General features: G+C 34.8%; 1 long non-coding RNA gene across 2 annotated transcripts in view; it reads left to right on the top strand.

Annotated features, from left to right (window-relative positions):
- LOC150107002 (uncharacterized) overlaps positions 1–25,305 on the top strand; it is a 69,096-nt gene extending 43,791 nt beyond the window's left edge. For both annotated transcript variants that reach the window (XR_016548339.1, XR_016548340.1), the window contains exon 3: positions 24,989–25,305. This is a non-coding gene — a long non-coding RNA (uncharacterized LOC150107002). The remainder of the gene's footprint in view (positions 1–24,988) is intronic.
- Positions 25,306–26,775: the final 1,470 nt, after the last annotated feature.

Consider the following 26,775-nt stretch of genomic DNA (forward strand, 5'->3'; position numbering starts at 1 on the left):
GTTATATCACTGTTTACAGTAAATCCTTCTGATCTCTTCCAGCTTGGTGATGGAATTGGAAAATGGAAACCATTTTGGATTATTGCCATCGTGAAGTCATCTGAGAAGATGACTTCACCGTGGCAAAAGAAGCAGTTTGAAAATAGAGAAATCAACAAGAAAAATCCCAACGTAGGCCTTCCTGAATCCTAAAATATTGAACTGATGAGAAAAACAGATTTCATAAATCCTTTTGGCATAGGTCTCACACAAAAAAAAAATGATATTAATTTCTGCGGCACGAAGAAACAGACTAGGTGATCTCTTAGATCCTCAGAGGATCGAACGCAATTGTTTTGTTTCATGCTGTCTTCAACGATACAGACTTTATATAGTAGGCTAAAATTTCGTAAAACACTGATGTGATCAAGTTATTATCTGCAATAGCTGGCATTCTGCTCTCCAACTAACAAGTTTCGAACCCCACAATGGACAAGAATGTTTGTGAATATCTTTAGGTGGTAGATGAATTTTTTCGCCCAGTGCGAAACCACCGCTCCTGCTTATTGGAATTCTGAAGGGGAATACTTGTACGGTAGGAATCATATACTGTAGGAATCATATACTAGGAGGCATGACCCCTATCCACGAAACGTTTTAAATCTATAGCACATTAGTGCCGTATGTAGGTAACGGGTTATTATATTTTTATTTTTATTTTAAAAATACTCTTTACATAATTCTCTAGAGACCAAAGTTGAGACTTTTTCAAGCTATACGCCAGGCCTCCAATAAGCGAGGCAGTAGTCTCCCACCTCCCATCAAAACTGAGAACATTAGCGTGTGCAATAAATAAATAAACATAAACTGGAATATCAGAGATTACACTGAGAAGTAAATATCTTGAGTGCAAGGAATACATGAACCCTTTCAAGTTACATATGTGTAGCACGTATTCTGTTCCTGCGCCATCTGTATATATACAGTATATATATATATACTCGTATATAAAGGCATGTATGTATCTGTTTAAAAATCTTAAACTAGCGAATACCACACAAAATACGAAAAGAAGAAAAATGGTATATGAATCTATAACCAAAATGAAGTTTTGCATGCGTATTATAACCACCTATTCACTAAATAAATTATTTCAATTAGTATGTGAAACGTCATCAAGCTGAATCCCCTCGTATACATGATAAATCACCGACAGAGATAACTTTTCAAGTCTTCTGACGTAATCAAATAATCATATGACGTTGGTTAAATAAAAACCATGCACTGCATAGCTATCTTTAAGTAATTTCACCTTCAGTAGTTTGGAGAAACTTACTCTCTTCAGGCATTAGTAATTTATGTACAAAAATTGTTTTCAACTTGAAGCACATGTCATTCACCCAGAATTTTTTGGATTCGTTTTCCATATCTTAAATACTCTTTTCGTTTATTTTATGTTTTATTTTATTTGATTCAATGTTATTTTATAAAATAAATAAAATATAAATCTAACTCCCTTTGTTCTCCAAAGGGAGTTAGGTAGAGCACCTTTAGCCCTAATTAACTTTTGGAAGAATGGTAGACATCTGGTCGTGTCTTTTAGCTTTCACTGATAATGATCTAATATTATCATTGAACTGAGACCTTCAGAAGATTGAGTAAGGCAGACAGAGGCTGTGATCTTGTGATCCTAAACTATAACAGTCATATTATTGTCTCTGCAAGTTGTATGGTCTTTTTTTTCCCCTTGCAGATGCTTGATTTAAAATGTTTTCGTGAGGGACAGGGGGAGGAACTACATGCCCATGTCAATGGTCGATTACATCGAGAATCGGTGGAGGAAAGGCGTATAAAAAGTTCCTCTAGTTAGTGGCTGGAGTCGAATGGTCTTCCTTTGGGTAGCCGAGCTCTGTGGGATGCAAACCTCATTTCCACAGGATATATTATTATTTTGTTATTATTGTTATTTCATGATTTTTTTTTTGCTGTTGTTTGTTTTTATTGTACTCTCAGAACTTTAAAAAAAGTTAATGAACGTAAAATAAACGTGGAATAAAATAATTAAATCATAAAATGCAATCATCGCCATTATCCTAATAGTTCGTCAAATATGAAGAGAAAAATAATTAACATTCATATAACATATTCATGATTCATGAAGATAAAGTCTATTAACGAAGGTAGTCCAAAGTTCTCTGTTGTACGCCAAGTGATAAATGTCAGATGGTTCATAGGTTCATAAGTTTCATCTTAAAAAAATAATTTACATATATACTGCCAATACTTTTTTCTTGGATTTTCTCTTCCACTTTGTGTGTAGTTGATCTGAAGAGAATAAGAGCAATGAGTGCAAGTGAGGTAGATATCTAAGTTGGTGTCTCTACCACCTCAGCTGACTTGCTTTGAATTATTTCAGTAGAAATAAATGTCAGCAGAGTTTCTAGTGTTTTAATTGTTTTAATAGAATCAGTATGTTTCTTCTGATCATCTTTGGATAATGATGAAGAGGATCATCTTCGGATGATTTCGTTGATTAGTAATACGAACAAAGGAAATAAAGCATAAGCTTTACTTCCCAGTATATTCTTTGAAAATCAGGTGTGTCATCTAAGGAATTTTCTGGAGAGAAAAATCCCTATTTAAATTGATTAACTTTTCTTTAGTTGAAAAGTCCGTATAAGAGTTATTGGAAAGATCCTGCACCAGGTTCTTTCCAATTTAAAGCTCATTGTCTTCACCAACTGGGCTACGGAGACTCGAAATTTAAGAACTTGTAGTTTAATTTGAAAATAAAAAAGACAACATCAGCAGCAACAACAACAACAACAATAATCAAACCTTTATTTATATTTCTTCATCGCTTTTTTGCTCCAATGTTTTATACATTTGTTGCATGCATTTGTTAGTAGATTTTTTTGAATAATTCATTCTCAGCAATGAATTATTCAAAAAATCTCTGGAGGCCATATATTTGTCTCTGTCGTTTTGGTGTCCTAAATGAGCACTAATAAAAGGCGATAAAAATAAATATTTACGAATCAGTGGATTCGTAAATATCTATTTTCTTCGCCACTTTGTTCAAATTAACATAAATCTATTTTCCATGTCAAGAAGAAATGTGTACTCATAAAGTCACGAGGCCTCATTGCGAATTCCCTAATATTTGTCTTCCGTCTTAAACTTACAACTTGACCCACATTAAACTCCATCTGAAGAGGAAGACAAAAACCACTAATCTATTCTATTATAAGGAATTTTAAGGTCTTTCAAACTAACGATTATCTGTCTACCCTACTGAAACATTATCGTCAATCATATAACGCTAAAAATTAGACACTTAACGTCTAATTGTTATGAATAACATAATTATTGACGATTTTAAGCATGACGAAGAACAAACATGTGTGTCAAAGAGAGAGCATTCACCCCCAGTTTATTTTAAGCCGACTTTCCAGTAATCATCAACTCAATGAAAGACACTTTTGTGAATCTTACAGGAAATCCTGGATTTTTCATAAAAGTTCAGCCCAACCACAACGAGAAAGTGCTGGTTGACTGCACGTTGCGTATAGCTCTAAGTAGCGTCTGACCCATATAGAACGAATGGTTAGTATAATATGAGCACCCCTCTGCTTCCGGCATGTTTGCTCGAGTATGGAGTTTGAAGGTGTAAAAGGAAAGGTACGGGTTTCTCCCCCTCTCTCCTCACTACTATTACTACTACTATAGGTTTGTTGCTCAAGGCAAGTCGGTCTAGTATAGAAGATTGACAAGCGAAATAAGACCATAAATATGTCGTACTCTGTTCTACAATAGTCTGTTATTACTTTGTTTATTTGTGTGTCTGAATTAAGCAGATGACGCCAATTACGTCACATGTAATCTGTATAAGTAGTGTGTGAGCTTCATTCAGTAATTGTCCTTAATAGTGTGAAATGCTTTGCATCTAAGACGCAGAAATATGGTCAGTGTTAGAGAATGTGACAGTAGCTTCATTACAACGAAGTTAAAAGCATAATAACAGGCCTCTTACTAGAATTATAGCGCGAACAAGACATCGTCTACAAGAAGGGTCAACAAATGTCAAAGCAATTTTAGCAGAAGAATGTGATGAGAAATGTTTGTATCACATTTATTCAATCACTTATTTTAAACGCAATTGGATTTCGATCAGATGAATGAGCAACCTCTACATTTACAGTCAACAGTGAATTGATGATCTTGTTCATCATGGCGAACGGATTCCTCTCTCTTTATATTTCTTCAGTGTGAAGCAATGTGTTCATACTGAGTAACAGTATGAACACATTGCTTCATACTGTTACTCATCTTCTTTCTTCACATAAACTACCTCTCTAATTGACCTCAGATCCTATCCATAGTTTTTGTGATGACTGCATACTCCATGTTCATTGGACAAACCTTGTACTGCACAATGATTCATTCCAAACTTCATGATGTTCACAACCAATGCGTTAAACATTGATTTTTCTCGCCACCATTTTCCATTATAAAAAACAACTTTGTCAAATTTAGACCATACACATATTTTATTTCTCACAAGAAAGATATCATCTCATTTCTGTAATCTGTTACCTTTAGTAATACTCAAATCGCCAGACAAGGTGAGATTTCTCTTCCTTTTGCTGACGTATAATTCCTCGATTTTCTGGTACAAATCCATCGCGTCTTATCCAACCTCATAACAGCCTCTTCAAAAAAAGCTTGTTCTTTTTTTTTTTTCCTGCTCGGAATCAAACCGCCGAACCTTAGAATACTGTTCTCACGTTTGGTGGTAGTGCAACAAAAACTTTCTTAAACATCCTTGATATTTCAGAAGAGAGCAAGAGTTAGATGATTTTCTGGCTCGAGCTACTTTACTTTCTTATAGACGTTCTGTTTGTACCGCATGCATTTTCCTTCTCTCTATAAATATTTTCATTGGCACTGTTCTGCCGTATTAGCTTCTGTCATTCGTTCATCTTCTTCTAAGCCTACAAAACAAAATGTCTCTGTCCCCTTGATCAGTTTTCTCTTGACACTGTTCCCCCCCCCCACAGGATAACAAGCTCAAGTTGTTCAAAAAACATGTCAAAATTCCTTCTCACTATTCGTGCACATAGACACACACCTACATTGACATTGATGTGCTGAGTATTATAACCCCGCCGTGTGTGTGTGTGTGTGTGTGTGTGTGTGTGTGTGTGTGTGTGTGTGTGTGTGTGTGTGTGTGTGTGTGTGTGTTGGGAGGATGGCATTAAACAAATGAGATCTTTTATTTTACAGTTTCGATCAGTTCTTAATATATCTGTGGTGTAAATTATATATATATACTGTATTGTCTTAAACTTTCTGATAAAGTTTAAGACAGTTCTGGGCTCACTTATCACCTGTCGAAATCACGGCAAGATTTTATGGTTGATCATGATAGATTGTTTAGTATGAGTAATGAACATACTGCACCAATTGACTCCTTCATCTACGTAAAGCTGTAAGTGAGGAATGTCAAGGCAAACTTCGTTGTTGCGTGATGTTCTGGCATGATAACACCCTTTTCTGCAAAGCCAAGGCTGCTCAGGATGCTACTTATGGATGTTAAGCCCTCAAAAAAACTAAATATATCTATCTGTTCTTCATATGGCTTTCAGCGATTTGTTGAAGAGCTTCATGAATGGAGACAACGGGAAATATAAGAAAGAGAGAGAGATAGATAGACCCCTAATGTGATAAGTAGGAAGGAAAATACTTGTACAGAAAGCAATAGAGGGCTTTCAAGCGTGTTCTACTCAAAGGAAACTATTAAAAATAAGAAACATGACAGGATAAAAAAATTGACAACTCTCTCCATCGCTAGTAAAGCCGCTGTTTTCGACCACAGGCATTTATAGCACCAAACAAAAAATTAACTTGACTTCCCGTGATGCATGCAGAGTTATGAACTACTTTGCTTTTTAACGCCTTCATGCAAGAGTGGATGTTATGTTGACCATTAATGTAGACCACCAGCTGAGATTGCCTCATCAAGAGATTTACTTATATGACTTGCCCAGTAACGTTGACTTTATTTATTTTCAAATTTTTGAGTATAGCCAAAGTAGGAACCACAACTTTACTATGAACTTCCTCCTCCTATAGGAAATTTGAGTGGAAAAGCTTTGTAAATTTTTACTTAAATAACAAAAATGAACTTATCTAATAATTTTCATTATAATATAAATTAAAATATTGAAATAAATACTAAGGAAATAAACAAGTAATATTAACTAAAACGAACTTTAGGGAATCTGCCTTAATCGTAAATTTAAAAAGAAATTTATTTTATTTACATTTTAATATAAAAGAACAAATCATGAAAAACAAGAAAAAAATAATAAAAAATATTTTCTTGTTTTTTTATTTATAAGTTTGAGATTGAAATCACTTTTACATTACATTTTAGATTACGTTAGACCATGTAATTATTTATGTAATGTCAGATAAAGTTAAAGGAATCTTTTGTGTATAAATTACATTATTTCAAAATGCTTCAAAAACCGATCTTCTGTTTCATTTATATCGAATTCGTCAATTATGTCAGCCTGTATTAAATTATAAGATCTGAGAGCTTATTGTGAGTTAATATTAACTTCTTAATGCAATTTTAATATTAGAAAATAGTTGAAGTTTATAAACAGTGCCATAAGTCTAAATCGTCGTTTGCTTTAATCTGTATATTAAGCCTCTGCTTAAATACTGTTTAGTCGTCTGCTTTATCTATATAAACACACTCCACTAGTAAAGTCTATTTTCCCATTCGGAAATGCTCTCATATTATTTATTTATTTATTTTTAACAATTTGGATTCAGATTTTTCAAACACATAATGAAATCATTTATGTATTTATTTATATTAATTAAATAGCTTCTTTGTTGTCTTTCTCTTGTTTCTTTTACCTTCTAAATATTAATTCAAAATCTTTGGAAAGTGTTTTATTGAAATCATAAAAAATATGCTCAGTTCATTGTGCGTCTCTAGCTCATTAAATCCCATGCAAATACTCGTTTTAATTTATGAATTTTTCTAAACGATTACAAATCTAATCTATACTAAGACAGCAGAAGAATACATTGAACAGAAACGCTTCCTAACAACGTTATGTAACCAAGAACTCAAGGACTAAATGATTCCAATATGGTGACTTGGCATAAAATGTCTGTATCGCATAGTAATGAATGACGATGTCTTATGTTGTTAATGGTAAAAACTAAGTTGTTGCCAAGTGAACTTTGTAGACGAGGTCACGTGTTTTTTCATGCTTGGTAGAGTTTGATAACTTTGACAACTTTCTTCATTCACTTCGAGCCTTCCGTGCTTGAAGGAAAGAAAAAGAATAAATTACAAAAAATAAATAAATAAATAAATAAAAAATAGGACGCTTTTGCAATTGATGGTTGGTACATTCTTCAGGTCGTTTACGCTCTGATGCACCTCCCTGTATATTTTTTAAAATTCTAATTGCTTCTTGACGACGAAGCATAAAAGCACAACAGTAGACGTCTGATCAAGCGGCACTTGCTATTCTCAGAACAAAAAAGCTATTAACCTCCCCTCCACCGCACACACTCCACTTTTTCTTGTCATATATTCTTTTGACAGATCTATGGCGCAGTTTTATATATTCAATCTCTACTGAGTTACAATAGTGATGCGAGAGTTTCATGTGATACGTGTTTTTTTTTTTTCACGTTAACGTGGAACAGGTAATTATATACACTGTGTGTGTGTGTGTGTGTGTGTGTGTGTGTGTGTGTGTGTGTGTGTGTGGTGAAATTATAGCCTTCATGTTGTGATCGGCGGCTGCTTTTATTTTGAGTTTTGATATAGCAGTTCGAACATTTCACCATAAATTCCAAATGATATTCTAGTACGGAATATCGAAATTAGACTAAATCCCGGTGTGTGTGTGGGGGGGGGGGTATGGGAGCGGTGAGTGTTAGATAATTATAATAACCGACTATTGAACAATCGTAGACGAATACGATTGTCTTCTGTAGACTTACAGTTTTCGTATGGGGTTGTCTGAGACGAGGTTATTATTATTATTATTATTATTATTATTGGTCTTCTTTCAGGACACTTAATTGTCCATCTAGTTGGGATGGCAACGACTTGAACTCGACAAATTAAATTCATATTTATACCTTCACAGTAATATGTAACTACTACCAACCGTGTTCGAGGTAGGTTTCATATATTTGTGAAAGTTCACATCTTCACAGCGTCTAACACTAAATGCTCGAAGAAGAAGAAAGAAAGAAAAAATCAGGTGAATCATATACTGAGTAATCACCGCTGTGGTCAAACGGATACATAACAGAAACTTCACCACTAAATTGGTGTATAATTTATTAAGTAATATTTCCATCCATAAAGCATAATACCTCACCACATGAACTTAATCGCCATGGCATTAATTGTAGTTAATCCAACCTCCAAACCGCTAATCTCTAAGGAATACACTCAGCAGTGATTTTTATGGTATTCGAGATGTTACATTGATATCAGGTTACTTGCTATCGTTGCTTTTCTGTGGAAAATCCATAATTCAACGTAGTGTTGAATCCAAGTGTGTATGCGCGCGCGCGCGTGTGTGTGTGTGGGGGAGAATAGGATGCATCTATTCCCCCAAATAAGGTGGGAACAAAGTTATAGCATAAATTTCAGTTGTTGCTTTTTAATTATTATTTTTAAAAATTATTATTTTAATATCAATCCTACACACGAGAGATAGAAGAGCCTGTAGCACATAGTGCCGCATGTACGTTCTTGGTCAGATTGGCAAAGAAGGAACCTTATTGACATTTTTCGAGAACAGCTAGAGGTTGTACTTGTTGGAGAACACGCCCTTCCAAGGCTGTTCTAGAGAACAAAGTGACAGATGGAATAAAAGAGGAAAAGGAGGAGCAGGGTTTGGGGAATTTGGGCATCTTTTTTCAGCTACTACTTCTTCTTCTTCTGTGGACATCATTCTGTCACGCTATATTAGACCAGCTAACTCGGTTTATAACCGAAGGGCATCGTCGACTGAACAAAGAAAACTCAGTCTTATACGTATATATAAAATACTAGGGGGAGGCCTCCCCCTGACGCCTACAGCCCCCCTCCCCCCCAGTTCCGGACGGGTAGGCCTGTTCTCCTTGAATTCTGATGATTCGAATTTTGAAGACTCGACACTCAGCGTAGCCCTGAGTTTCGAAACGTTTCAAATAACTTGACAAAAAACGTGACACAAAAACGTTACAAAAAAAGGCTTATCATTTTATATCATAGAGTAGATAAAATAAATATGTTGGTTGGCTGTGGTTATTGCCTTACGGCTGTTTAAGGGCAGCTAAATATACGCCACCATCTAGGGAAATGACTATGAGCAAGGTGGTTTCCCATTGCCTTCTTTCCGTCTCGTAATATATCCTATGACCGTACTCTGTGAGTTCACGGGACCAGTTTGCCTACTTGCGGGATGAAAAACCGCAGATAAACTGGTGTAAAAAAACCCTGCTGTCCACGCCCAATACCGGCTAACTTGGCTAAGGAAGATTTTTGAGCTTGTCACGTCGTCGACGGGAATCGAACCTAGGACACTCCTTCCTCAAGCATATGGTTGCGAAGCTCAAAGCCACTAGGCAAACCGAGCGGACAAAATAAATATAATGTCCTCAAAGTGAACAGACAGAACTCCTTTATATATACACGCTGAACGTTCAGAACAATTAGAAATAATTTTTAAAAAAGAATATCAGTCTCTTTTATATAACTGCATAACAGTTGTCACCGTTGTTAGTCCTTACTGTTGTTGTCTACTAGTTTATTTATTTATTTACACCTGAAGAAATCCTGTACAATTGGGATGAAACGTCGTTTTATTAAGTAAATAAATGTTATCAAATTATTCCAATGTTCTGCCTTATAAACTTTAATTAAATACCATAAACCGGCAAAGTTTACATGCTTATATATGTATGTAAACTAATATAAATATAAGTATGTACTTATATATATATATATATATATATATATATATATATATATATATACAGGGTGTTCGGGATAAATTTGACATATTTATAATTAATTATATTTTTCCGTAAGTTACATGTATTAACACACACTTCTCTTCATTTAAAAGTTTGGACCCTTCTTCATTCATATACAAGATGTCAGAAAGGACGGATAGCTGGAACCCACCTGAATCATGGAAGAGAATAACTTGTATCATGATGATTCGTGCCCGCCATCAAAATAAGGATATTACGACTGCTGCCCAATGCTCCCTGAATACAGTAAAAACAATCAGGCATGAACTAGAGACTTGCAATGGTGACTACGAGGATGTAGCAAGAAGAAAGATCCTTAGCAGACGATCTGATTGCGTTCGTACAGCAGAATTCCTCGCAAATCTGCAGGAACAGGTGTTGAAGAACCCTGGCATTGGAATTCGGGCTTTGTTCGTGGAGTTGCTAACTGTAGTCAAGCCCTGGATAACAAGGGTAGCCAATGGTAGGCCGTATGTATGGCAGCAGGATTCGGCCCCTTGCCACACCTCTGGGAAAAGTCAAAAATGGTTGTCTGAAAATTTCTACGACTTCACCAGTCCAAATGTTTGGCCTCCAAACTCCCCAGACCTTAACCCCATGGATTATTTTGTATGGGGCGCAGTTGAAAAAGACACCAATCGCACTTCCAGTAATACAAAAGCCCAGTTAATGGATAAAATTAAAACAGTTTTTGCGGCCCTTCCCAGGGAGACTGTAGCATCAGCTTGTTCGAGGTTCCGAAGCAGAATTGAAGCTGTGATCGATGCTAATGGTGGTTATTTTGAGTAAATCTTGTTGATAGTATTGTAATTAACTCTGCCTGTAATGTTTTTTTGTCAATTCATTAAATTTAATAGATACAAAGAAGATTTTCTTTTTCCTTACGAAACTGTCAAATTTATCCCGAACACCCTGTATATATATATATATATATATATATATATATATATATATATAATATAATTACTAGTCTTTGATACTCATAGTATTATGTATTTTGCTGTTAATTTTTTTAATCGATTCAAAATAGTTTTTGTAAGTTGGACTCGAACACGTTTGAAAAATGATAGTGCGTGTGCTGCCAACTGCTGGACTCAAATATTTTATTACCGTTGTCGATTCACATGACAGTACTTGTTGTTACTATAGTAACATGGATGCATTAGTATCACATTCGTCTTACTCGTACAACAGACGAAACTATTTTGCTATATATATATATGGCAAGTTTTTTACCTTGGGTATAATATATGTTATATGTTAAAGATACCAAGTAATTTTATAACCTTGGTTTTAATCCTTTACCCCAAGTAAGCAAACACATAAGTTTGCGCCTGAACGTAGTTCAAGTCTCATGGTAGTGCAACACCAATAGTGCAATACAGAGCTTATCAATTTTACCTATGCAAGTTGCCACAAGGTGCTTTGATCTTATTAAGTAAGAATCTCCGGATGAGAGAAAGATGTGTCAAGTTTTTTACCTTTTTAAGCTCTGTATTACTAAAACCTTGGCATTTCAGGATCTGCCTACTCACTGATGAGACCTCAAAAAAAAAAAAGGTTGAAACTGGTCTGAGTAGTGATCCCTACCCATAATGTATAACATCATACATCTCCTAGGAGATGTGTTTTACATTATAGGAAATATCAAGGATAGGTGATCAGGGCTTGCACCACCTTTACCACGAGTTGCCGTGGTGTTGCACTACCATGAGACTTGAACTACGTTCAGGCGCAAACTTATTTGTTTGCTTACTTGGGGAAAAGGATTAAAACCAAGGTGTTATAAAATTACTTGGTATCTTTAACATATATATACACTATAAATGTTAAAAAATTTAATTATCAGTGACACTTTTAATTTATCATTCATCCCAATTCCTAAACTGAAATCTGTATCCGACGTCCAAGGACTGTAATGCTAGCTAGCTAGAGCGAACTCACAAGAGGTCCTAAACAACATTACTTGTATATATAAGTATTGTATGTTAATAAGTTTGCAAAGAATTGTTTAGTTAAAGGGGGGACGCTGCACTGTGTTCTCTCTCACATGACTTTTTATTTCTTCTTTTACTTCAAATAACATTTTTGCCGTTCGAGTCAAATGCACAACCGTTTATACTTAGTGTGCATCTACTAAAAGCGGAACTTATCGTTGTCATGGAAACATTAAATATGTCTGCTATCGCAACCGGAACTTTATTTGTACGAAGCGACTAATCTGTTCTGGTATATCGCATGGCTACATTTATTTTGCACTTCTTAAACTGATATCTCATTTATTTGAAATTCCTCTTGATATATTAAATATTTATAAGAAAGATAATATAGCACTTAATGTTTGTTAAAAAAATAAGTATATTATTCGCATATTTTAACTGTTAGAACCGTTTCTTGAAAATATTCCTGTTTAATTTCAGAACTAATAATATTGTGTCGCACACACGTTGTGAAGTAGATAAATGCAGTTTTTGGTAATAAATCGAAATTTACAGATTATATTTTACTTCAAATTAATTTTATGAATACGGATATCTGTATTTTATTTTATTTTATTTTATTTTATTTTATTTTTTTGTGTGTATATATATATATAACCACCAAAAATGATTTAATTAATGTTTTTAACTTTCTAACTGACATTTTCTTTGATACATCTTTCTGAGTTGAAATTCCGAACGTCAGCTCTTAGTCAACTAATATACTTCATGTTCTTTCTGGAGGGGAGGGGAAACGAACCATTTTGTAGTAATCGCTTGAGAATGACTTCCCATGGCAGCCATTATCTTCATTTTCTTGAAGATATGGTTCATGGTAAATAACCAGTCTACCATAACTTCTCCCAAATCCACCCCCACTCCCCACTCCTACCTTGGTCATTTCTTGATTTTAATCACGAAGCAGTCGGTAACTTGTATCTGTTACAGGAAAGCATGTGACCTTGTTGCTCTGTAGAGCGGAGAAATACAAGTTTTCTAGCAGTGTTTCATATCCCCGTTCTAAATAATAGATCAAACGGGTAAGGAATTTAAGTGGTTTAGGCCAGACAGCAGCCTTGGAAACTGTCCTGGAATCGATGATGAATTGCACTTGCAGGAAGAAGTCTACACGCGATTGTGTCCTTATCTAAAATGAAAGAACGACAATAAGAGAAACGAACTGTGAGTTACCAGTACTAACTGAGGCCGAATAGATTTCTTTGTAAGAAAGTCGACGCCATAGAAGCAGATGTTCAAAGCTTGAGTGATAGGAAATTGAAGAAAACATGAGAAATGGTGGACAGCGAGTAATGTTTGTCCTCTTTGAACTTGAATTTATATTTGGAGAAAGATACTTGGTGTTTACAGTAATACGTATTGGGAGGTGTCGGGAAAGATAATGGCCTACTTTTTTTTTTTTTTTTCTTATCGCTAGGTCAAGGATAAAAGAACATCACGTAATAAATTATGATATTAGAGTGAGCACTTTTGTTGTTATTGGTGTCCCCATCCCCACTTAAGGGACCGAAAGCATTTTCAGTTTGCTTCTGCATAAATATATTGTAGTATAAATACATTGAACATAAATAACTCCTTGAGACTTGTGATTTAACGCATTAAATCAAATGCTTTGTCAGATACCATTTATCACTATGGAAACAGTTTAGTTTGGAATCTTTTATGGCTCTGTGGCAAACCAAAGTTAGAACTTTCCACGCAAAAAATTTCAACGGCTCCACCCTTATTGGGCCTTATTCCAATACCCAAACTCAAATGACTATTCGAAATATAGTAGGATAAGTGACTTTTATATAAATTTAGAAACATTTCTTAATGAGATTTCTTGTAAGAATTTATGATAAGCGCTGTGTAATGTTAGAGGAACGCATTACCTTGGAACTTCATGCCGAAAAAAAAAACTGTGTTCAACATGGAAACATGGTTTAAAAATGAGTAAAAAGACCTGCAGCTAATGTTCTGTTAATTGTTGGATTCACATTGAATGCAACAACGTAAAAATATACAATGTCCAGGAGATGTGTTGCGACACACCAAAGGAACAAGTTTTAGATATACAAATCGAATCACAAGGGTAGAAAAGTATATTTGACAAAACAAAATCAAAAATTTAACACAAGAAGCAACCACCTTTTTCTACCACATTCCTGTATTGCAATTTTAACAACTCAGGTCTTCTTTTAAAGTATAATCTCACTTAATTAAATAGTTAAAAAAAATTTTTATTTGTTTTCATTATTTTATTTATGTTTGAAAACTAAAAATCATGTACACTTTACAAACATACACATTTTTCGTCCGTTAACATGATAATGTATTTTTCTTTTTTTTTAAATTTTAATTCCAAAGTTTTTTTTTTTTTTTTTTTGTTGTTGTTGTTGTTGTTTTAATAAGATTTGGCTGTTGTTTAAATAACCGGGCTTTGTAATTAAATGTTCCTATTCAGCGAAGCACACAAGTTACGTAAATCATAGAATTCATGTTAGTGGAATTAGTGGAACGTTATCCGAAGTTTTAAGTAGGACAAAAGGCAGAAAACTATCATGGCTGGTCTTAAGTCGTTGACCGATTGTGCCCAAAATGGCTTCAAAGCAAAAAAAAAAAAAAAAAAAAAAAATATATATATATATATATATGAAATTTGGTAAAATCTTCCGTAATCTTCATATTTCCCAAACCACCAAAATGATTCCAATTAAGCCACGCATTTGCTAAAGTCGTGAATGAAAACTCTTCAGGAGAATTGCAATAGTAGGGCACTGGAAAACAATCATAATTAACCCTTGGAAATCATATACTATTAGGCACGTAGAATACGGTAATGTTATCATATACTAAAAGATTTAGATCTCTATAAATGAGCAGAAGTCTACTGTCATTTTCACTATATTCACACAAAATGGGAGGGGTCACCCTCGCGGAGGTCATAAAGGATGGATTTCAAAACAAGAGAACAATTATTCTTTAAAAGTTACTTACCAGTCGCCTTCAGGAAAGATACCTCTTATGGTAAATCAACAGAGACGCACATACAAACCTCCATTATTTCCTGTTGACTCCATGCGATGCAGAACAAAGATGAATCTCATAAGTGCCAAATTATTAGAAGCTTCAAGATCTTCCATAGCCTAATGCCTTAAACACCGATCTGCTTACCATCCTCCGATGAGAAAAATTTAGTAATTCCAATGCTATCAAAACGCAGTCCGTCAGTTTAAGATCAGTATTCACTTCTTGGGTTGAGTTACCCAAGAAGTTACACAAACACTTCATATCATCTACTCTTTACGCTATTACCAGCAGGAAGCTGGTAATAGTGTAAACAATTATTATCAGTGCAAAATGCATAACATTCCTGTCTTTAAATATGAAGTCTGATTGCGAATATATTTCACAAAAGTACTGCAGATCATTAAGCTCATCATAGCCGTTATTAAATTTTGTGTCTCCCCCCCCCCTCATGAGATCCAGTCAGTTTCTCTCAGCCTTTTAATAGTAACTTAAATTTTGCGAGTTTTTCCCCACCCCTCAGTCCAATCTATTTTTTTCTCAGCCTCCTAAACTTATTAGAGGATATCATTTTTAATTTTGCAGTTAATATTGGCTGAAATATCCAATTAAGACTGTAATTATTAGTGTATCCGTAGAATATAATACAAAGTGGATAATGTGAGAACTGTGAGAAAGAGTGGTCAAGTTTCTCAAGGAAAAAAATGTTACGTATACAACAAGAAGACAAATTGAATCTTATATAATATTCTTCAAAGTAGTTAAAAAATTTGGAAAATGAATTACTAAATAATTCTTTTTGTAGTAAACCTTTTATTTTTTAAAATAACGAAAATATATAATAGGTCTGTTATGTTCACATTATTAGACAGCCGGTTAGTACTGATTAATGAGTTTTGAGTGTGATTTTGATGTGAACGGACTATTATTTTAGACTGAGCCTGATTAGTTTGTTTACAAGGTTTTTCACGAAACGCCCATTGCACTGGAGCAGACACAGTTTGTTTCCTACTGTCTCCCTCTCTGCATGAAACATGCAAGAGGTCTAATGGCCGGCAGGCCCCACCCGCAATGAGGACCCGTGATGGATTTATGGTTTTATTTAGGGAGGTTGGATTTCAATCTGTGGCCAAGTGATTTCGTGACACTCCTTTTCCCTATCATAGGACAGCTAATTGTATTTTATTGCTGGTAGACACCTAAAAGTGTCTACCGGATTTGCTAGTGGACTCTCAAAAGTCCACAGGATTATCTTTAACCTGCTCGGGACACCTGAGTAATCTCTACTCTTTCTCCATCTGTGTCTTAACACATTTCTAAATTATTGTCATGGCAAAACTTCTGAATGAGGCCAAATTCGAGGAAGTATACATGGAATTCCTCAGACTAGGAAAGCTGCTGAGTGATAATTGGCCAGGAAAAGTCAAGCTCTTTGACACCCCCCCCCCACACACAGCAGTCACAGAGGACAATATGGATGACATAAGTGAAGAGCCCATAACTCTGACGCAAACAGATTTTGCACACTCCCCAAGTTTGGAAGCTGCTACATCCCAAGACAGCAGTTATCAGACCTTGGAAACAGATACAGAGTTCCAAATGGTCAAAAAGAAGAGGAAAATCTTCACCAATGTGGAAGAACCCAAAACAACAGGGATAGAAGCACTCAATGGTTCTAAAGAAAAGATACCATCAGTCATATTAAGGGATAAGGAAAAGTGGATCCCTGTCTCGTCAGTCCTCAGAGAACAAAACATCTCATTCTCATGGGCCAAAAATTCAGATGAGGGAGTTAAAATACAACCCACTACTGTCCCGAATTACAGACAGATGATCAGATTTATGGACAATGCTAACGTCCCATATCACACCTTCACTTTACCCAGCAAAAAGAACTTGAAGGTAGTTCTACGTGGGATAGCTGAAGGTATCACTCCTGAAGATGTGAGCACTGATCTCTCCAGACAGGGCCTGTCCCCAGTAAAAGCGAGCAGGATGCTCAGATCTGATAAAAGAGCAATGCCTTTGGTGCTGGTGGAAATAAGCAACACACAAAACAGATCTATGAACTGATTGTAGTATGCAGACTCAAGATTTCAATTGAACCTCTTAGGAAAAGAGCATCTGCAGGTCAGTGTCATAGATACCAAAATTTTGGACATGCCCAAAAATTATGTAAGGCTGTCTTCATGTGCTTGAAGTGCGGCGAGGGACACCAGACCATCACATGCACCAAACCATGCACAACTCCAGCATGCTGTGCAAACTGCAGAGGACCTCACCCTTCCAACTACAAGGGATGCCTTTCCAATCCAAAAAATCGAGGATCAACAAAAGCCAATCTTGCTCCTCCACGTAACACCGTTTTAAGCAACCAAACAGATCGACCTCCAGTCCGAAACATCTCGCTTTCAACCTCACAGGAAGGAACAACTATGACCAAACATATGCTGAGGCTGCAAGAACTAAGCCTCCTACATCTCTCGAGCTAGAAAGCTCCAACATAACATCCGTCTTAACAGCCTCACTTGCCACCATGCTGCAAGAATTCAGCAAGACATGCCCCTCACCATCTTCCAGAAAGAGATTCCTGCAAGGCACTCAAAACATTATAACAGCCATCTGTCATGAGTAATTCAAATTCATGCCAAAGGCTCTTAAGATAATGGCATGGAATGCAAATGGATTGAAGAACAAGGTTTTGGAACTTCAAGAATTTGCAACTCGTATCAGTGCTGATATCATCTTGATTGGTGAAACACACCTAAGACCAGCTAATAACCCAAAAATCCGTGGATACACTATGTACAGAAACGACAGAATTGGAACAAGAGGTGGAGGCACAGCCATATATATTAAGAGTTATTTGAATTATAATACAATAGACAAGCCCAAAACAGTAAACCTGGAGGTGACCGGTGTGGAGGTACATACCTTCAGTATGTACATATGTATGTACATACTGAAGTATGTACATACCTTCAGTATGTTCAGTATGTACATTGGAGGTACATATGATCGGGAAGAACCTCGGTTAGCCAAGGTTCTTCCCGATCATATTGGTCCGGTGTCCAATATCAGTAAAAAGGAAGAGATTGACACAGCAGTAAATACCTTAACCACACAAATTCAGAAAGCAATAGAATCAGTCAGACAATCCACTGTCTTCCACCCAACCAACCGTATCCCTGAATAAATCATGGAGCTAATCAGAGCAAAAAATAGAGCCAGAAAGAGATACCACAATACCAGAGCCCCACAAGATAAAACAGTATTGAACAATCTAAACAGGCAGCTCCGGGAAGCTCTTCAAAAACACAGAAACCATCAATAGGAAACCAAATTGGCTAACATCAATACTGAAGAACATTCTGTATGGAAATTCTTAAGAGCAATCCGCACCAAAAAGCAACTCATACCCCCTATACAAACCAAGAAAGGGATAGTTCACAAAGATGAAGAGAAAGCCTAAGCACTAGTAAATAACCTAGAATCTCAATGCAATCCATCTTATACAAATCTAAATATCAACCTTATGTACAAGAGCCATCGTCATGTTAGGACAGCCATAAGATAGAACACTGTTAACTCCGAACATATCACTCCTACAAATCCGGCAGAAATGATAAATATCATCTCCCATCTAAACAGTAAAAAAGCTCCAGGACCGGATGGCATAACTAACAGAATAGTAAAACTACTTCCACGAAACGCCATAGTCCATCTCGTCAACATTACAAATGCTATATTTAGATTCCAGCATTTCCCTACTACATGGAAAACAACCACCATCATGCCATTGAAGAAGCCAGGAAAAAATCCTCACCTTCCCGAAAGCTACAGACCCACAAGCCTATTGTCCTGCCTCGGAAAGGTGACAGAGAAAGTGATCCTCTCAAGATTCCAAGCAGAAACAGATAAGTTAGGAATTTTGCCTAATGAACAGTTCGGCTTCCATAAGTCCGATAGTACAGCTCAACAAGTGCACCGCCTGGTAGAAATCATTACTAAAGGTTTTAACTGGAAACTCAATATAGCTGCCATCTTCATCGACGCAGAGAAGGCGTTTTTGACAAAGTATGGCATCAAGGCCTTCTCTACAAACTGATAAAATTTAACTTGCCAATCAAGTTAATAAAAATAATACATTCTTACCTGAAAGACAGATATATGCAGGTCAGGGTCGGCGAAACGGTTTCGACCAGACGCAGGATCTCGGCAGGCGTACCTCAGGGATCTCTTCTGTCACCTCTCTTGTTCTCAATCTATGTAGCGGACATCCCTCTGAACCCAAGAAAAACATTTACTGCATCATATGCAGATGATACTGCACTGATGGCAAGATCACTGAGCCCAAAACTGACAACTAAAAGACTCCAGCATACACATTTTAGAAAAGTGGATGGCAGACTGGAGGATCCAAGTTAACCCCCAGAAAAGCTCAGCTATATTGTTTACTAGAAAGAAAATTCATACTATGTAGGATGTTTATTTATTGGGAGTAAAGATTCCATGGCAGACTGAAGTTAAATATCTTGGAGTGATTCTTGATAGTAAACTCCTATTCAGCAAACATATAAGTTACATTACCTCAAAGACATCCAAAGTCTTAGCACAGCTCTACCCTATGATCAACAGACAAAGTAAACTGGACACGCAAAGAAAATCAACAATTTATAAGATGGTAATTCGACCGGTCATCACTTACGCATCCCCAGCGTGGAGCCACACCGCGAATTCAAACCTTCGTAAACTTCAGAGATTACAGAATAAGTGTCTGAGGATGATTCTGAATGCCCCCTGGTTCATAAGAAACACCCAGATCCATAGAGAAGTTAATATCCCTTATATCTCTTCCCTTCTCCTAAATCTAGCTGAGAAGTTCTTTACCAAGACAAGTAACTATCCAAACCCGTTAATCAAGGAAGCCTCGGAATATAATGAAGCAGAAAGACACAAATATAAAAGACCAAAGTCTATCTTAAGTTCAGCTAAACACAGCTAACTTCACTGCCCTCAATGGGCGAGCATATCGCTCACAAACACTCCGTTCAAAGTTCTTTCATTACAAGACAAAGGGGAATATGAAAAGCAATTTTGCTTCACCCATCTAGCCAGAAATGCTAATGTAATGTTAGATTATTAGACTTATTAGACTATCATGGCTGATAGTCGAATAATAATAATAATACGTCTAGTTTCTAATTCATTTTGGTTTTTATAGGATTTTTAAAATAAAATTAAATAATAAATTCACAAAAAGATATTTTCGTTTGTCTTACTGTTCGGCACGAAATTTATCCTTTTTAACTCTCTCTCACTCAGTTCACGAACGTAAACACGAATGGTGGAATTGCGTTTTCTTGATGGTGAAAACGCAACTCCACCACAGAAAAAAATAAAAATAAATAAATAAATAAAAATTATTAATTTAATTTTGATTATTTTAAATAAAATAATCAAAAGTAAGACGCCCATTTATAACTAAAATAACAAGAAACGATTTAAAGAAAAAAAAAAGAAATATAATTTAAAAATGAGGTGCGCATTCATTTATAAATAAATAGTAAAAAAAATCGGAAATAAGCTGATAATTCATTTAAATATTCTGCGCTGACGAGAATACTGTATAGCATTGCTACATTTCAACGTACTCATGCTTCCCAAGAATAAAATATATATAAAAAAACTTCCGATCTATAACTGTGGTCATTATTCATTACTTTTCCTTTTCACGCTTGTCAAGTTTCGATTATAATAATAGGATTATAATAATAACAGCAAATCTATAGGACCTTATATGGTATTCGTCACAGTGAGATAATAGCCCCCAATCGCCTCCTTCATATCGATTGATTCGGATGTCTTTGCCAAGTTAAATATCCGCGAACGTGTTAAAAATGCTAAATGCAGTAAAGAAACTTAGTGCTTAAAGATGTACAGAAATATTCAGTGTGACCTTTCATAGCTACGCAAACAACTGCAAGGTTACGGCTCCCATGGTAACTTCGAAGAGCAATCGATCATCAGTATTGTACAAAGCGTTGAGTGTTTACTGGCAGTGCGTCACAGCGGGTCGGGGGGGGGGATGCATAACGGTTATGTTAACGTAACAGAAGTTGGTGAGGTCAGTTTGAGCATCTTTGTTCACCTTTAACATTAATGCATCACGACAGGTATACGACCTTGGCTTCAGCGACAGCATATTTATATGTTATCTAGGTTAGATCTCAGAAATAAATATTCATACCTCTCAGTAAAAATTCCGATAATTCAGTTTAATAACAGAATATAAAAGTAGTAAAGACATTTGACAAATAACGTTATAAACAACTCTAGTTTGAAAATTGAAATAGTTGTACTATTGCAGCAGACGATATCTGTTATTACTTCTCGTTTCCATGACAACTGAACTTATAACATTTGCTTTGGACAGCTATCTGATTCAGCAGTAAGTTTTACAGATTGGTTTTTTGGTGATTCGACTAAAAAAATCCGCAGAATGTAACCGTAATGACTAATATGATAAACATAACCCACTATATTACCAGATGGCGTGTGGGTGCTATAGATCCGTGACCCATTACCCATGGTGCTTGTACTGCTGAATGCAAAAATTACACGATATAGGTCGAGGGCGTTACCCACTTAGTCATGAAAGATTCCGTAGCAATGAGAACTGACCTTGGGTCAGTTGTTTTAACCATCAATGTACGGATTAGTCTCCTATGTTCGCTATCTTAAGATAATGCAATACTTCGCAATATTGGGCAGTTTATTTTCTTATGAGAAGTATATTTAGATGCCATGGAGGTTGGACAGCTAGGAGACACTTGACTGGTGATGTTGCGTCACAAAGCTTTCTGTTTGGTACAATCTTAACACACGCGCGTCTTAGACGTGGAGGGAAAGCTTTTTTGCTCTCAGTTGATAATAGTTATTCTGTTTCCGAGTTAAGAGGTGCTATAGAGATAGCGCTTTGAGGGAGGTCTCGTTGGTAGTTGGGGAATATAAATAGATAGGAGGAATTTGCGCTTTCGTACTGTAATCAATACACGATGACATTACGAAACAGGGAATAATAAAACTCTCTTTTAGTTTGTCTACCCCCCCCCCCTCGCCTGTCCGATATGGATAATGAAAATGAATAGAATGCATTAATTTAACATTTTGGACGTATGTTTTCACAAACTATTAAGAAATTAAAGCAATAACTTAAAACAACAATGTTACCGTCTTTTACATATTTTATTTAATTACGTTAAGGACCTAAACGACTTCTAACCTCATAATTAGAACCTTATTTTAAAGAAGTAGAATAAATACCCACTGTTATGTTATACCAAGTAGGATATAATGTTCACTTTTGGAATATTAAGAAAAAAAATCGAAAAGGGTTGATAATTTACGAAGTTACAAAGAGTTGATGAGCTATCTTATACTGCACTACTTAAAAGACACGAACTCCTTCCGCAAACTCTATACGAAACCAATAGGAATAACTATTAGGTCAGCTTTCAAGTAGTGCTACAATATCAAGGTAATTCATGTAAAAGGATTTTAATTCTATCGGCTCTCGTTCAAATAAATAAAATAAAAATCATTTGCCTATTTAGTATAAAATCATGATAGACTTTTTTAATATTTCCTTTAAAATCTTGCATTATTATTATTATTATTATTATTATTATTATTATTATTATTATTATTATTATTATTATTATTATTTTAGTTTTCGTATTCTACAAGTATTATGTACGCATTATTAATATGTATATCATATGTTGTACTTATGTTATTTTAATACAGTTTTCTTTTCTGTTATATTTTTCAAACTGAGATATATTTCTTTGTGTTATATTTTTATTAATCAGTGTAAGCTTGGGATTCAGCTCGCTTACATAATTAATTAATTAAATGTTCGCACTTAAAATCAAAAAATGTAGACTAAAAATTCATATGAGTGAGGAAGGCGAAACGTTTATGAAGTATTCCGGTCTGCGTAATTAGTTCTATGGAAAAAAAAAATAATGAAATAAAATCAATGAAATGTATTGAAAGAAATATTCCAATGATCAGAGAAAGAGCTAATAGCATCATTGTGCAGTAACGATTTTATTTCTTTAGCTGTGCAGTTTTAGTGTAATCACTCTGTCAAATCAACACTACTGACGGAAACAGATGATCAAGCGACCTCGATAAATGCTTATGCATAGTTGTCAAACGCTGCGGATATCACGTAATCCAAAGATCCAACCACGCACAAAGTCTCTTTATATAACCTGATGCAGTTAGTAAGCAACTTGGGATTAATCTGGCCATCGCGTATCTGATCCTTAATCCAGTACTCTATTTTCGGATTTAGGTTAAGCATTTCTAAGATCCTTTGATTTAAATGTTGGCTGTTTATGCATCAAAGTTTTCACCTACGTTTTTTTATTATTTTTTTTTTTTAAAACACTACTACACATGGCAGAATGCAGAACTTATATTAGTACTCTGTGTGGTGGTCAGAAGGATCAAATGATCATTTCTTTTTATTCTGCTTCGGTAAATATCTTCAATTTATTTAATCAATTAACAAATGCTGTTGAAAAAGCATGCATTTCACAACTGCCTATGTTTTCAGATATTCAGACACACGGAATATTTTCAAAATGTTTTTTTTTTCGACAAAATATTTAAAGAAAACTTTAAACGATGGCTAAAACATTGTTAAACAAACATTTTATACACTGTACATTAAAAAAAAATTCATCACTATAAAATAGATAGATGAATACATTTCTTTTCTCATGAATACATAACTGAATAAACACAGCTTAAAGTAGAATTGATTGTGTGATGCAACTTTTGTATATTCTGAAAAAATTAGGCAAAAATAATTGCCAGCAATTTAACTCATTTTTATACTACGTAACATAAACTTCTCATAAATATTGCAGATAGCACTGGCACTTGCCACGGGCAGCAACAAGACCAATTGGAATGATTTCGAAATAGAAACTGACCAATAGCATCGTCTGCCTTAATAAAACATTATTCGATGTTATTGGAATTATTACAGTGCATTTACAACATGAATTTCAGTATGGTTGCAGTTATGTTACGTATTCAGATCTCCCAGTTACTTTAGCTTCAAATGAAAGAAGCTTCTTAAATGTTTCAAAGTGGTCGAGGGGATTGAGTTACTCATCTCGATAGAACACGATGTTTTAAATTTTAAAAAGACTAAGCTTTTAAACTTTATATTATTTGGTCCCACAGAAAAACTTTCCAATAATATTTTTTTCTGATAAAAAATATTTGCACATTTTTATATTGTATCGTTATTTATTATGCCATGTTTTATTTATTGATTGATGTGTTTTTCTTATCAATAGACAAAAGAGTACCCCGATAAGAATAAGTAATTTATTAAAATACGAGAATCTATGCAATTGCTCCTCCTATCGGACACGTGTTCCAGTATAAGACATCAATACTCAAGTTGTATTTTATTTCCCCAACATTTTTTCCCCCTCGAATATGATTTTGTACTCAAGATAATATTGACATAATAAGGTCGTCTCGAGATGAGATTATAAGGTTGTTTCTTTTATTTATTATCAATGTGCCGTAGATATTTTTTCTTCATGTTTTAAAATATAACCATCACTACAGGAAAAGCATAACTGTTTAATCTGTTCAAAATCAATTCGCTATCATGGCCATTATAAAAATGCTACATAAAGAACAACTTAGTAAAAAAGAATAGGAAAAAAAAAAGTTTTCATTCAGTGTCTTTGCAAAATTGCTGAACGAGCTTCATAAATTAACGACAATAATAAATCAAAGTTTTCTTCAATAAGATCAATTTGTTTCATAATCTAATACTAAAAAAATAGAAATGAATTCTTATTTGATATACTTTTTTTTTTTTTGGCTAGATGGGCGAAGCAAGAATGCTTTTCATATTCCCCGTTATCTGTAGAGGACAATGTAAGGATAGAGTGTTATTGAGCTATGAGCTCTGATCATGGCAGGAAGGTAACAGCAATAGCCTAGCCTCAGAACTTCATTGGCTACAGCATTGCCATCCATTACCCTCCCTGGGTACCCATTTTAGTCGCCTCGTACGATATGCATGGGCTACAGTGGAACTATTCTTATCCCGGCTACCACACGCTATCCACTTTATTGAAGGATGTATATTCAATTAATATACAGGTTTATTAACAAAGTTAATATTTATTGTCAAATTTTATTATCAACGAAAGTTAAAAAATCAATTTAAACATATTTTATAGAAAATATTTTGTACAATATAATACATTATCTAATATTTTATAAATACTATAAGAAATATCTTAAGTAAAATGTATAAAAACTATTTTATATAATATTGAATAAATATTTTTATATAATATATTTTTTTATCTTAATTTGTAGAATTGATTCAGTACAATATGAATGGCTGAATGCAAGCTGTTATTAAAAATTCTTTTTTTTTTTTTAATTTTTATTTATTTTTGTTATACACTATTATGTATAGCATAATGTAGAACTAAGTGATAAAGGTCTACAGATAATAAAATATTTGATAATTAACAAAATGGTGGATAAAAATATATAAATTCTTAATAATCACAAAATTTCTTTTATATGGAATGTATTAATATTTTGCTGAATATTTGCATATCGAACATTTTATTCTATTTATTACCTCCAACAGATAATATGTCAAGAGATAGTATTTTATTAAATATTCTGATATTTTAGCAATACCCAATAAAAAATTTTATATTATTGAACATATTAAATGATGCTGCCTTTTTTTTTTAATTCTTCAAGAAGGAATTTCGTTGACAGAGAGAAATTGCGAAAGGTTACGATGCTATTTCACTTTTCTCTTTTCTATATTAAGGCATATTGCAAAATTGCACCCTTTTGACTAATTACACTAAAACCGAGCCCATTCATTTGCCAAAACAACTGTGCAGTCTACCTTTTGCAGGTGTTATTAATCAAGGAAGTTGAAACTGGTAGGTATTCCAGTCTTTGATGTCCCTTGCCAATTACCAGTGGCATTTCAGATCATTAACCTTGATTCCAAGAATCTGCCTATTAAAAAAAAAAAAAAAAAATCCTTAATTTCTGCACTGGAGAACTTACTACATAACAACATTCCATTTAAAGTTTGTTACCGAAGCAACAGGCCATCAAAATTCTTATCCGTTTTTGTTGTGTCCATTTTCGTAAATTTCCTAACCGCTTACATTCTTAGCCTTCTTTCTCTCAAGGGCTTTTCTTACTCTTTCTGCCCTTGTTTCACAAAAATAATCACTCGATATCAAATAGGTAGGCGATGGGTGTTCAGTTTACGTAACCTCTCGAGTTTCCTTTGCCCTAATATTAACACCTCTGCAGTCAAGTTTACATTTCGCGATCAGACTGCAAGGCAACAACAAAATAGGCGTAAACACTCGGATTACTTGTTGCTATGGCATAACTGCAGCGCCCTCTTGCAACCATATTGCTCGCATTAAAACTAATAACTCATCCTAAACTCAATCTATCATATTTTATCTCGGTTTACAGATGCTGTTCTAATCTCCGAAAGTTATGAGGCCAAAGGGTTATTTAGAAGATAATTATTAACGCTAGAAAGTGAAATCATTTCAGAAAAAATGAATGTTTATTTACTATTTTTATTATCAAAACGAACTTACGAGCA

This window comes from Typopeltis vanoorti, chromosome 5 (genome assembly GCF_054136105.1).
Source record: "Typopeltis vanoorti isolate ZY-2024b chromosome 5, IOZ_Tvanoo_1.0, whole genome shotgun sequence".
Classification (NCBI taxonomy): Eukaryota; Metazoa; Arthropoda; class Arachnida; order Uropygi; family Thelyphonidae; genus Typopeltis; species Typopeltis vanoorti.